Here is a 14,522-nt window from a genome sequence, read left to right as displayed (position 1 = left end):
TACATAGTGGAATTTAGGGGACACGCCGAGTCAAAATTGATTTATTTTGACTCTGTTGAACCATAACCTGCTATCAATTTTGACGCATTTTGATTCAAGGAACAACTGTTGCTCGACGAGAACAACGTGATCTGCACGTCAAAATTGATTTACATAGCCCATATTTTTTGCAGGACAGCTCTGTTGTTAGCAGGTATATGTAAAGAAGTATAAGACAAAGCAGGCTTTATGGCCATGCACCTACCACATCATCACTATTTTAGCCTAATGGTCACAAACCTTATCCTCGTTTTGTTTTCTTATTTGTCAGAAACTTAGCATATATGTAACTCCCGGTTGGTGATGAATTTTAACATGAAATTTTATCATTGAATAGAGTAGTTATAGAAGTACATTAACAAATATTCTTATCAGAATTTTTTATACTGGTTAATATACAAACTAAAAGTTTGTACGTATGAGCACCAAATGGGGTGTATTAGTTGTATTGGTTATCTTGAGTCTCTCAAGTGTTGCCTTCTTGATGGATTGTAACGCAGATGATATTCTATTTATGTTCAAACATGTTATGTTGTATCTGCTTGCTGATTTATGTATAATAAAGGGACTCTTGAATGATTAGTAAAATATATTTGTGATGACTGAATGCATTGGTTCTATTTACAGGTTGTCTTTTGATCTGTGACTGCTTACAATATACTAGGTGGGCTGTTATCCAAATGTGTGAGGTTAGTTATATTTCTTGATGAACTCACACGTGTAATTTGTTGTCTTCGAAAGATGCAATGAAATCTAATTTAAGTACAGATCTTTTCTTCTGAGCTTGCGGCTTCTCTGTTGCGCATTGTTATTTTTTTTGGTAGGCCTGGTACAATGGCAGTGGCATCGGTCACGTGAAGCTGTAGAGAACAACGTGATCTGCATGTACAAGCAGGTTAGACGAATCAGCTGTGTTGGTAAGATAACCAAATGCTTCCTCTTTGCAAATGCTTCCCCATTTAGTCCTTTCTTTAGAATTGTATGCCTGGCATTTGGATATGCAGAGTATTTACCTTGTGACATGTAATGTATGACTCGTTGTTTTTTTTATGTTCTTTCTAAAGGACTGGTCATTGTGTGATACACCCTGAAAAATAAAGTCCTGAGTCTCTAGAATGTGGTCAAGAGAGGGAGGGTCTATCTGGATCCATTCGTATCCATGAATATAATGTTTGAAACACCCTGTACATAAGCATGTAAGAGGATGTCTTGCGGAATAATGAACAGAATTCTGACCCTGTACTCCTGTTGCTAGCAAGCATTGGATTAGGTCTTGCTTGGATTTTTTTTGGTGTGCTATTTGTTTGCTTGCATTATAGTGGATTCGTGTGGTGACAAGCTTAATCCATTGCTGTGAGCACTTAATCTAGCTTGTCCTGTTAGTGCTTAGTAGGTTGATTGCATTTTTGTTTTCTGTTTACATTAGTCGTAGGGCAGCACTTGGGGTCAACTAATTTTCCTTGCTTTGGTCCGGTGCATATGTGTTGAGCTCAATGGTGGTCAGCTCCAGCCTTTTATTGTTAGTGCCATTTTTTTGTTTGCTTAGATGTTAACATCTGATTTGTGAAGAATTTGACAGATTTAAGCAACAAAAATCTGTTGACAATTCTTAATCTATATTTACAAGTGATCGAGTGAAAGAAAAGATTACCTTTGACCATTCAAACTTCGAAACTAGACTTGTTGTGGGGTCATAGAAAAGGTAGCACGACCCACATGCAAAAATAATTTTTTTCTTGAGGCTTGAGCACAGACAAGCAAAGAAATACTGCCTTTTTAATCTAGGAGTAAATGAAGTCCTACTGCAGCTTTTTAAAGAGTAATGTTAGCCATGGTTAGTCTTTATGAAATTCACGAATCATTTGACAACCTTATTCACTAAGAGGAAATAATAGAAGCACATCTACCATAGCATTGTGCGCACATGCACAGATCAGATTATAAACAATACAGGTGCTTCATTTGAGTCAGGAACCACAGTTGTTCAGTTGAGTAGGAAAAAATATGTGTGTTTATTTATTGTGGCTTGTGCTTCTCTTTGGAATAATAGCAAACATTTTAGCTAAGCATTGTTTAAATGCATGGGCTAGCTGAACATTTTGAAAATTGTCTACTGAATATTATTAAATTGCTAGCTCAGTACTACTTAAATAACATTTGAATATTGTTGAACTACTTTGTTACTGCACAAGAATGTGAGAATATGACCTCTAAAATATCCTTGAAAGGGCTGATATCAATGTGCAATATTAGCTGCAGTTTCTACTGGGCATCGTACGCTAGCTGTATGGTGGATATAGAAAAAGAAACTAAAGGTCCTGCTGCACCTCCACAGAGAGAAAAAAAAGAGGAATGCTGCTATTTGTCTATAAAAATAGATCAGATCATTCTAAAAAAAAAACTGAACAATAGATCTGAAGAACTTTCTTGTAGATCTATACTATGAAGAATTTGCTTTACTGTAAAGACACCAAGACATTAATAGATTTAGTTTACTGAAAAGTTTACAAGTACAAGTCCAAAGCACTGACAATTGGTTCCGCAGTCCCTTGACGAATACAGTTTCGATGAGGTGTATCTGATGGCTGTGTTCCAATCATGTTGGAGTCACAAGGCCAGCATACAACTTTTGCACATGTTCACCTCTTGTAAGGCTTGATGTGATAAAGTTTGATCTGATCACCACATTCTGCTGCTTCTTGGTCAACTCTGTGCTTCAGCCTTCTCCAGGTCCTTAGCGTATCTGCCTGTATCAGTCCACGATACAGCGTTTCAAAGGTCATCCTCTGGGGATCCTCTGGGGAAGGAAACCTTTCTCTATTATTTCCTTAAAAGAATGGCACGCCTCTCTCCATTTCTGGCTGTCGCAAAAACCAGCGAGGTGTCCGAACCTTTTTTGGTTTTTAGGCTGATAAGTAGTGCAGGGCCCAGCATGTGCCTAACGGCATTTCCTTTATACAATTAGAGACGATGAATCTGCCACTTGTGCTTCCTTATATACCGGTTTTTATATTTTCTTACATCCACTCGGTTGATCCCGTATGGATTAATGCTGTACCCAGTTAAAATTAGAATATAGATGCTTCAGAGATGCCGTTTTCTTCAAAGATGGTACATTATTATGCATAGACAAAACCAGTAAATTTTGTGGATTCCTGAATGGCTGACGAATTGTATTTGCGATGTCTAAATACGTGAGTTTTATTTACAGGGTTTGTGTCATCGTCTTCTGAACTGTCCCTGCTTACAAGCTACTAGGTGGTTAATTATTAAAAAGGTGTGAGGTTAGTTACATTTCTTGATGAACTTATATATGTAGGTTGTTGTTTTCGAAATATGCATTGAAATCTAATTTAAATACAGCTCTTCTCTTCAGCCCTTGCGGTTTCTGTTTCGTTTGACGCTGCTCATACAAGCAAGCTAGACAAGTTGCAACTGAAAAGGTATGTACTTAGTTTCGTAGCTTGCTTCTGCTATCAAACGCATTTGTCCCTTATCGTGTCGATGTTTATCTTGTTGCATAATGTGTTCTTTTCCCTTGCTATGTGCTTGTGATGATGCGATTGTCACCTTTGTTTTGCCTTCGTTTCTTTCTGGTATATGTGCTGCTTACTTGTGGTTGCGCTACGGTCTTCCTTAGCTTTATACGATCTGATTCTTGATGGCTGGAACTCCATCTGAGAGGGTTGCGCGTTGCCGTGAAAAGGCGAAGAAGAGGAAACTCTTGGGGCACGGTCGGTTTTATTCTTAGGAATTCCCTTTTTCTTGAAAAAAAAGACCTTTGAGGGGTAATCAAATGCTTTATTTTTCCTGCCATCAGCCTGTGGTAAGCCTTCTTATGAGGCTGGTCAGCCCAGCACCTCTGCTCAAGTAGCAGTGCCTGATCAGCAGACGACGCTCAGTTGGCCGTTTTTTAGTCCAAAGAAAGCAGGTTAGTTTGGGTTAGGCCCCATGTCTCCTTCGTTTAACCTTTGAATATAAAAAAGTACTGGAATACCGTACACCATAATTATACCTATTTGCTACTCCCTCGTGCTACACAGGACATAGGTCTCTGATGGACTTCCCTAGGGATGTTGCTAGCTCAAATAGACGTCATCGACTTCACATACGTAGGGTGCATCGTAGGATATGCATCAACCCTTCTTTGACCTCTCTCGGAGGTGGTTTCCTCTGTCCTGCTTTGGAATTTGAGCTTCTATCCTTTCCTACTTTGCCGGCATAACATTGTCTATTCTTAACTATTTGGATCCGTGGCAGCCTCCAGTGCTACACCAGCTGCCCTGCTTCCTCTTAGTACAGAATATATTGAGACTCTTAAAGGTGCCTAAACACTTTCTCTATGTCATACGAGATTTAACATTTCTTTTGTGAGTTGCACACAAACATTTTCCAATTCTATGTTGTAGAGAACTACCCCGACCGGTCATATTATGGTGGCCCTACGCATGAGTGCGCGTACTGTGGAGCTGTTTTTTGGTTCCAAGAGCGTGTTAAGCGTACCTCCGCTATGACACAACGGAAAATTATTTACAACCTTTGCTGTAAAGGAGGGAAGATCAGGTTGGAAACTTACAAAAAACCGCCAGAGCCTTTGTGTACCCTTTTGCAATTCGATGGTGATGCACGATCAAAGAGGTTCTTGCGCCAGATTCGATCATACAACTCCCTTTTTGCATTCACTTCACTAGGTGCGGCTGTCGATAGGACGATAAACAATGGTAATGCACCTTATGTGTTCAAAATTAATGGAGTAGTTCATCATCGTATCAGTACACTGTTGCCCCGCCAAGGAACACGACCTAGATTTGCGCAGCTCTATATTTATGATACTGAAAACGAGATACAAAACAGACTTAATTTATTTGAGAGTGATGACAACACTCGTGTTCAGCCAGATCCTGATACTGCCCTTTCTTTGATGAATATGCTAAATGAAAATAACCAACTTGTCAAAGCGTTTCGATATGCTAGAGAACGTATAGAAGAAGAAGCTGGTAAAGAGGTTACACTTCGTTTGTTAGGGTGCAACACACGAGATGATGTTCGATACAATTTGCCGTCGAGTGGCGAGATTGCAGCTGTAATTATAGGCGATTATTCTGCTGCTGAATACACCTACGATGTTCTTGTGCATGATAAAAAATCTGGACTCAAACGTGTTTCATACCTACATCCATGTTATATGGCCTTGCAGTACCCATTATTATTTCCTTACGGTGAACATGGCTTTCATTTGGGCATTAAATATAATGAAGATGAGAGTGACGGAAAGAAACGTAGATATGTCACAATGCTTGAGTTTGTTAGATACCATGTGCATTATAGGTTGAACGTCCCCAATCCATACACTTACTATGGACGGCTAAGTGATCAGATAGATGTTGATGCGTACTCGACAATAGAAGGATCGAGATTGCAATTCATTGCAAACCACCAAAAGGAGCTACGGTGTGAATCAGTGCAAGGAATAGCCGATGCTATTGATAAGGGTATGACTAGCGTTGATTCTGTTGGTAGTAGGATGATTGTGCCCCCCTCTTTTACCGGCGGTAGGAGGTACTATGTCATGAACTACCAGGATGCAATGGCCATCTGTAGAGTATATGGTCCTCCCGACCTCTTTGTTACTTTCACTTGCAACCCCAAGTGGAAAGAAATATCAGATGCATTGCATTTTGAACCTGGACAACAACCATGTGACCGTTCTGAACTGGTTGTTCGGGTTTTCCATATGAAAGTTGAAGAATTCATAATAGACATTCGAGAGGGGAAGACATTTGGTCCGGTCCGTGCTGGTATGATATTCTAATGTCATGCCTCATCCCTTTAGTCTACCTCCTATTCTATTTTGACTGATCCTTACTTTTGCCTACTTTATGTAGTTCTATATACCGTTGAATTTCAAAAGCGTGGCCTCCCACATATACACTGCCTTGTGTGGCTAGCGACCAGCAATTCCGAGTTTAATGCCTCTGCTATTGACAATATAATTTGTGCTGAAATCCCCGATGTGAACGCAGATCCATTGGGATATGCTTTGGTCGATGAATTCATGATACATGGTCCCTGTGGTACTTACAATAAAAGATGCCCATGTATGAAAAATGACAAGTGCTCCAAAAATTTTCCTAAAACATTTCAAGACGAGACCATCATAGATAACTTTGGGTTTACGATATATAGAAGACGTGATGATGGTAGGTCTGTTTTAAAAAACAGCATTAGATTGGATAACAGGAGCGTCGTTCCACACAACATGTCGCTACTGAAGAAGTATAATGCGCATATTAATGTTGAATGGTGCAACAAAACGAACATGATTAAATACCTCTTCAAATATATTAACAAGGGGAGCGACCGAGCGAAGGTGTATTTTGAGATTACCGCGAAAACACCCAATGCATCTCCAGGGCCCCACCTGGCTCCTAATGAAATTCAGGAATACATTGATGCGAGATACCTATCCACATGTGAGGCCGTATGGCGTATTCTTGAATTTGACATTCATTATAGGACCCCCTCCGTAGAGCGATTGACTGTGCATCTTCCTGGTATGAACTATGTACGATATGAGCCTAACGCTACCTTGACAGAAATACTCGAGAGCCCTGCAGCAAAAAGCACTATGTTAACAGCATGGTTTGATGCTAATTCAAAGCACAGCAGGGCAAGGCACCTGACCTATTGTGACTTTCCAAAAGAGTGGTCTTGGGACGCTTCACATAGGTGTTGGCGTCAGAAAACACCCGACACTAAAATTGGGCCGATATACTATGTGCATCCAACTGCTGGAGAGTTATATTACCTACGCATGTTGCTAATGATAGTGAAGGGAGCTACAAATTATGCTGATATAAGGACGTTTAACAACAAGGTGTACAATACGTTTCGACAAGCATGTGAGGCACGTGGACTCCTTGAAGACGATAATGAATGGAACCTTTTATCTGACGAGTCAATAGTATATGCATCGTCACGTCAGTTGAGACAATTGTTTGTCATGGTTGTGCTGCACTGCTCGGTTGGTAATGTGCATGCCTTGTTTGACAAATATTGGCTCTATTTTTGTGATGATATACACCGTTCGGTTTGCCATGCCCTCGGAAACCCACATTACATTGTGCCTCATGAACAGCTTATGTCACTGCTCATAAACAAACTGACTGATATCTTTGCTTGTAGTGGCGGCAACATAAATGACTATGACTTACCAAGGATAGTAACTACATGTACTGATGTGTATGATAATAGATTGATCAATGATGAACTAGATACAGGGCCTCTAATGTTATCTATGCAAGCTGTGTCGTTAGTATCCCAACTAAATCCTGATCAAAAACATGTGTTTGATACAATCATTGCACGAGTTTCGTGCAACTCTCCTGGGTTTTTCTTTGTTTGTGGTCATGGCGGTACTGGAAAAACCTTTTTATGGAATGCTATCATCACACACCTTAGATCTGAAAAGAAAATTGTTCTTGCTGTCGCTTCATCAGGAGTTGCTTCTCTATTACTACCTAAAGGCCGCACCGCACATTCTAGATTCAAGATACCTTTTGACTTAAACGAGGCTGGAACATGTAGTATAAAATGAGGCACCATGTTAGCTGAGCTCATAAAAGTATCTGCACTAATAATATGGGATGAAGCACCCATGACACATCGACATTGCTTTGAGGCACTAGATAGAACCTTGCGAGATATACTTTCTGAAGAGAAACCCGCCAATGCTATTGTTCCATTCGGTGGCAAACCTGTTGTTCTTGGTGGTGATTTTCGCCAAATTTACCCGTTGTTCGCAAAGGATCACGTTCTGCGATTGTTAATGCATCCATTACAAGCTCTAAGTTATGGCAGCACGTGTCTGTTCTAAAACTACATACAAACATGAGACTTCATAACCCCTCTCTAGATGCAACCCAACGTGCTGAAATTGAATCGTTTGGCAAGTGGATCTTATCTATTGGTGATGGGACTATTGCTGCCGAGCAAAGGGGAGAAGAACGTGAGGCTTCGTGGATTACGATTCCTGAAGATCTGTTAGTGCACACCGACGGTGATAAGACTGCTGCCCTTGTGGCAGAGGTGTTTCCAGATTTTATTATGAATTACAAAAATCCTGAATATTTGGCCGCACGTGCTATTGTCTGTCCTAACAACCAAGATGCTGACGACATAAACGATTATATCGTCAAACTGGTCCCTGGAGACGATGTTCAGTATCTTAGCTGCGACACAATATCTAAATCAACTGAACATATACCTGATTTTGATGTCTTGTACCCAACCGAATTCTTAAATTCCATCAACACAAATAATTTCCCTACCCATAAACTTGTGCTGAAAAAAGGGGTCATTGTTATGTTACTCCGAAACCTTAATCAAACTATGGGCCTTTGCAATGGCACAAGACTACTTGTGACGCAACTTGGACAGCGTGTATTATGCTGCACAATACTGACTGGCTGCAGAGTTGGTGAAGAAGTTTTCATACCGAGGATCGCTCTAAACACTACAGATGTAAAGTGGCCATTTACACTGCAACGAAGGCAGTTCCCTGTGCGAATATGCTATGCAATGACGATCAATAAAAGTCAAGGGCAGACCTTATCAACGGTTGGCCTTTGCCTGAAAAAACCAGTTTTTACACATGGCCAACTTTATGTTGCTGTTTCAAGATCAACATCTAGAAGCGGCCTTAGGATCCTGATTGAAAATGACAATGGCTCATGTGGTTCGCAGACTCGAAATGTAGTTTACAGAGAAGTCCTGGATGCCGCTAATACGGCATCAGCTTAGACCTGTTTACATAGAAAAAAAAAAGAAAAGCACTGTACATATTTTAGCGTGTAAATATGATTTTATCAGAGTTTGGTGATCTCTGTTGTTGGCTCTCATTTCTTCCGTTTCTGCTGCTGAGCTTGGTGCTGCATGCAAAGTATTTTGATCCTAATATGTTAGTGTGTTTAACTAATCGCAATCCCACATTTGCTTCTTTCTGTCCTACTGTTTCTGCACCTAACAGCTCTGTTTCCATACCAACAGATGGGAGACGTTTTGATTGGTGCCCTTATGGTTGGGGACTGCAGTGACTGCTTATGCGTACGTGCCTCTAGGATTTGGGAGTTCAACGATCTTCAAGATGGAACAAAGCTGCTGCATACTGATCTGGTGTTGCTCGATGAAGAGGTACAGTTTATTTTTGTCTGCCTACTCTTGCCTACATGAAGAGATGCTTGCGTATTTTTATTTGCATTATATATCCAGTAACAACATCCATTGGACAGAGTAATATAACAACACCAAAGTAAACTAGGGATATTTCCAAGGATAGAAGCTGTTGTGTTATCATCCGAAAAAGTAAACTAGGGATATACTGTGCATTGGTTTGTGATTGTCCAGCCAGATGAATATATTTGTTAGGCATGTTCTCAGTTGATTGCTTTGACTATAGCTTGACCATATTACTTGACACATTAATTTGTGACAGTTATTTTTTTTACCAGAATTACCTCAACGCGTTTACAGCACAACTGCTTCTCTAGGATTTTGTTTATTCTTGTACTGATTGATCTTACTGACTCGTTCTACAACATATGCTAACTCTGATTAATCTATACAGGGAAATAGCATTCATGCACAAATCTACCTGCCTCTCCCTGAAAAATTCAAACCTTTGTTAAAGGAAGGAAGAGTTTACAATCTCTCCTTTTTCCAAGTTAAAAAGGCGAACCGACTTTATAAACCAGTTCAAAACGACATTATGATCAGCTTCACAAGATGGACTACAGTGGAGGAGGTTGTTGAGATTCCACCAGCTTTCCCAGAATTCACCTACTCCCTTACTCCCATAGAGAAGCTCCCATCAGTTTGGATAACAAAGAGTACTTTACAGGTAATATTCCATAGGCCAATACATTCTACATGTATGCAGGTGAAAAACAAATAAAAAGCTTCTCATGCATTGTTATTCTCCATGTTAGATGTACTTGGCGCAGTCACAAAGATCTCGGATACTTTGCCATTACGGCCAAGATCCCAGCAAGTTGATACCATGAAAAGAACCGTGACAGTATGTGATGAAAGGTTAGTTTTACATGCTTTATTCTATTTTGCATGGCAGTAGATTCTGCACCTATGTTTGTATAATATTGTGTGACTGCAATTCCACATGAGCAGTGGTGCTTCTCTGGACGTCACGCTTTGGGGTGAGCGAGCCACTTCATTCCCAGCTGAACAACTTCATAAAGATGGACAGCATTCACCACAAATTGTAATATTTGTTGGCACTCTTGTGAGGGGCTATGCTGGTGCTGGTATGTATATCTAACAACTGTATAGTGGCAAGTGTTGTACCACTATGCTTAAAACCGTTCCTTGCTGTTTTAGGAACCATCTCATTGTCTGGCGGCTCATCATGCAAGTGGTATATAAATCCTGATGTCCCTGAAGCAAAAAACCTTATTGCCAGGTCATGTGCCCATCTAAAGCATTATTGATACTCACTAGCAGCATTTGTCTATGTACTAACTAACAACTAACCTCTTTTCTTACCAGCATGAAAAGCGTGCACCGACCAGTTGCACTCGCTCCACAGGTAAAATACAGTGAGCCCAGAACTTCTATTGCAGAACACAAAAAAGTATCTGATATCAAGTATCTTCACCCCTTCAAGAACAAGGTCATTCCTCTGGCACCACATTCGAAACGATAGACCTAGCTGGCTATATAAGGCTGCTTACTTTCCTTGTATATTTTACAGAAAGTAGAATGGTTGGTTACAGTAAAGATAATGAAGATTGATAAGTCATGGTGGTATGAGTCGTGCAAGAAATGTTTCAGGACAACTAGGCCTCATGGCAACACCTACAAATGCTCTAATCCAACATGTAGCACCATTGGTGCGCCTAGCCCAAGGTACAGGTCATACTTGCTACACTACCATCCATTTTTTTCATCCAGAGGTTATCTTCTTCACAAGCAGATTAGGCGTATACAACTTTTACTAATTGATTCTCTCACTGCAGGTACAAACTGGTCATCATTGCTGGGGACGAGACTGGTGACACTGAGTTTGTCATGTTTGGACGCATAGCGCAGCGTCTCATAAAAAAGACAGTCGATGCTCTCATTGCCAATAATCCGCCTGGATTTATCCCTGACGAGATCACTAGCTATTGGAAAAGGTTTTCACGTTCAATGTTTGCTTCACAGAGAATACAATTTCTTCTGGCAATGTCTCTTTCCAGGTCAATACCATTGTTGCGGAGATTGACGATGGGAATCCTGTTCCACTAACGCCGGTTGGGTCACAGTCATCGTCAGCTGTGCTCTCACACCATGCAGGCAGCAGTGTAGAGTGCACACCAGAAAAGGACTCTGACTTCACTTTACCTTCACCATCAGCCAGATCACAGGCTACTCATGCATCAAGCACCACACCTTCTAAGACCGTGATGCCTGACACTGGGCTACCAACTGCACCACGGAGCAGCACAAAATCTGATAAGAATAAGGTAGAATAGTTCTCGCAGCCTGATGTGCAAACACATGTTTTACTTCAAGACTTACTCTTGTCAAAATCTCATGTACAAAATTACAGGCAGTGCAGGACAAGGACAGCCGCCTTCCAAGTGAGGGCCCTGTTACAGTGTCACCAATTGTACCAACTTATTCAACGCCTGAAGCGCAGCAAAGCACAACTAAGAAAAGGTCAGCACAACATTGTTTGATTCCTTTAGTTATTTCAGTTCATACCACGTAATTTTGTGCATCACTAAGGGATAGAATAATGGTTCTAGAAACCGTGCATCACTCGAGAGAAAAACTGCAAGGAAGATTATTTTGGATGATGGTGGCAAGAATGACAGTGGGGATGATTCCGCTGCTTCCCCTACTGGGCCTAGGTATCTCCCACTCTCTGCTTAATTGATATTGCATTGTGAATATGGCTAAAAAATGTACAATGTATGCAATCTGGCCTGGTATCCAATACATTAACAAGTTAATCACTAGAATGTGGATGCAGTTCCGACTTGGCCCAGTATTTGTTTGCCAGCTTACAGCTACATACCTCTAATTTTGTGTGGCTCTCTCAGGATATAGATATCTTTAAAATGTCTGTCTTTTGCTTGCAGTCAAGATTAACTTATAATTGTGTGGCGTGAGGAATTTGTTTTGATGTGTGTGGTGTGGATCACAATGCAAAGGAACCAGCTTGGGTTACATTGCACAAGATTTATTTCATTGAATGCAGAATGTGCTGCCATGCCCACGCCATGGTAATAAATACTCTTTAGGCTTAAAAACAATGGAAAAATAAATGACAGGCTGGTACGTTACTCTGTTTACTTAAAGGACCATGAAGATGAGGTGGTATGTCGCCTGCCACTACAAGTTATAGGCCTGTTTGTTTCTGTGTCTGGTGGCAGTGCTTCCTGCAGAAATACGTTGCAGAAAAGTGGGGATTCTTGTGCCTTGCATTTTTGTCGGTTTGCGTTCAAAGTTTGATTATTTCTGGCGGTGCAGTGTGGAAACGTGCAGCGCTCGGTGGCATTTTAGCTGTTCCGTTGCTGATGCTGCCAGCTGTGAATACAAATGGGGACTATATGGTCATCCTTGTCTAAATGTGTTTACGTTTCAGTCATTTTACCTATTCATTTACTATACCACGTTTAACCCTTATAATATAACTAGCTGATTAGTGCATTGTGCCTATTTATGCTTTGGAATTTAGGCTGTTCTTCTATATCTGGATCTTGGATAGGCTGTCCTATGCCTAAGTAATGTGATGACCTCTTTTCCTATATTACTTGAAAGTTTTGTTGAAACTACTATGGAAAAGAATAAAAGGAGTACATTGAATAAATGGAAATGTTTTGTGATGTGCATAACCTTTTAGTGGTCCTATATTTTCTGAGAGATTCTCTTTGGGTTTAGCTAAGTCCTAGATGAAAGTTTCCAGTTAATAATCTTCAAGTGGCATGCATAACCTTTTAGCTGTTGCTTTATTGTCTCAGAGATTCTCACTGAGTTTAGCTAAGTCCTTGCTGTAATGTTTTTTTTTTTGATATCCCTATTTGAAAGGCGTTTCTACATACTCATCAAGAATAGGCTTTTGAAAATGCTAGAAGTAAATCAACGTAATAAAAAATTAGTTTCAGTATGTTTTATGCTTTGCCCTTACTATCCTCTATCATTGATTGAATTATCCCTGATGGCCTCTTTTTTCTGTACAGCCCAGCCAAAGGTGACGCCTAATCGAAGCAGGGATCGTCCTACTTTTGTGTCATGCTTTTATGTTCATATGGATAGACTGCAACGGATGTGTGTTAATCTACTACTAGGAGTGGGATTGAGCGAAAGGCCGCCATCCTTTTGTGTTTGATCTGAAAGCAAGTAACACGTGTTCATCTGCTGCTACGAACACGCTGTCCAGCGCACTTGCTACTGTAACAGTGCTTGTATTTTGAGAACATAACGTCTTATATGCGCCCATATGGGCCCTCTTTTGTTGGTAGTATCAAAAAACTAATTTACTGTGTTGGTGCTTGCTTTTCAGTCAGTGCTCCGAACAGCCTTACAGGTTGCAACGTAGTCCAAATATTGTTGTTGCCGCTTATGCATATGTAAATAGAAACTTATGATCGCCTTCTGATGTTTCTTTAATCCATTTTCTTCATACCTATTGGACTTTGTAGTCACTGTAAGGCATACGACTTCCAGTAATACTGCTGTAATATTCTGCTGCCTGACTGATATGTGCTCTGAATTTTTTTTAATTGCTCGTGCAAATACAGAACTGACTGATATGTGCTCTGAATTTTTTGTAATTGCTCGTGCAAATACAGAACTAATAATGTGCTGTTATTTGCTTTTTCTGGTCTTTTTGTGACCACCTTGAATTCTAATCATATCAACTCATGAAATGAAAACGGTCCTCAAGAATGCCGTTTAGACAGAAATTATTCCCTGAGGCAATGGTAAGCTAGACTTCTTTTTTATATACATGTATTTCTGTGCCTCACATTATGTTGCGTTTGAGCAATTTAGTTGTCTCGGGTGCCATTGAAACATGTAGTGACGTAAATATTTAAACTAACAGCTTATATTCGATTTATAGGTACTACAAGTTGTCTTCAATGATAGGGCGCGCAAGGCGCGCCTCAGGTTCTAGTGTGGGAACATATTCAAGCTTATCTGGTTTTGTTCCTGGATTGGATGAACCTGGATTTTGGTATACTAATTTGTCTGGTAAAAGCATTTTCAGAAAAAGAATTGAATGTGGATTGTGGTGGAGGTTAATTATACTGATTTGTCAGGCTTTATATATATATTATGTCTATCTATATCTAATTGTCCAGATTTGAACTATGCAGATCAACATACACATTCTCTCTCATGTTTCATTAATTTTTTTTCTTCAAGATCTCGTCTTTCCATGTGTGTTAAGCAACAGATCAAAGCTTCGGTAATGCAAG

General features: G+C 40.2%; 1 pseudogene; it reads left to right on the top strand.

The window, feature by feature from the left end:
* Positions 1 to 9,216: 9,216 nt before the first annotated feature.
* LOC112872363 lies at positions 9,217 to 14,218 on the top strand (annotated as a pseudogene).
* The last annotated feature ends 304 nt before the right edge of the window (positions 14,219 to 14,522 follow it).

Source organism: Panicum hallii, chromosome 8 (assembly GCF_002211085.1).
Source record: "Panicum hallii strain FIL2 chromosome 8, PHallii_v3.1, whole genome shotgun sequence".
NCBI classification, from domain to species: Eukaryota; Viridiplantae; Streptophyta; class Magnoliopsida; order Poales; family Poaceae; genus Panicum; species Panicum hallii.
This window is presented reverse-complemented; position numbering and strand designations above follow the sequence as displayed.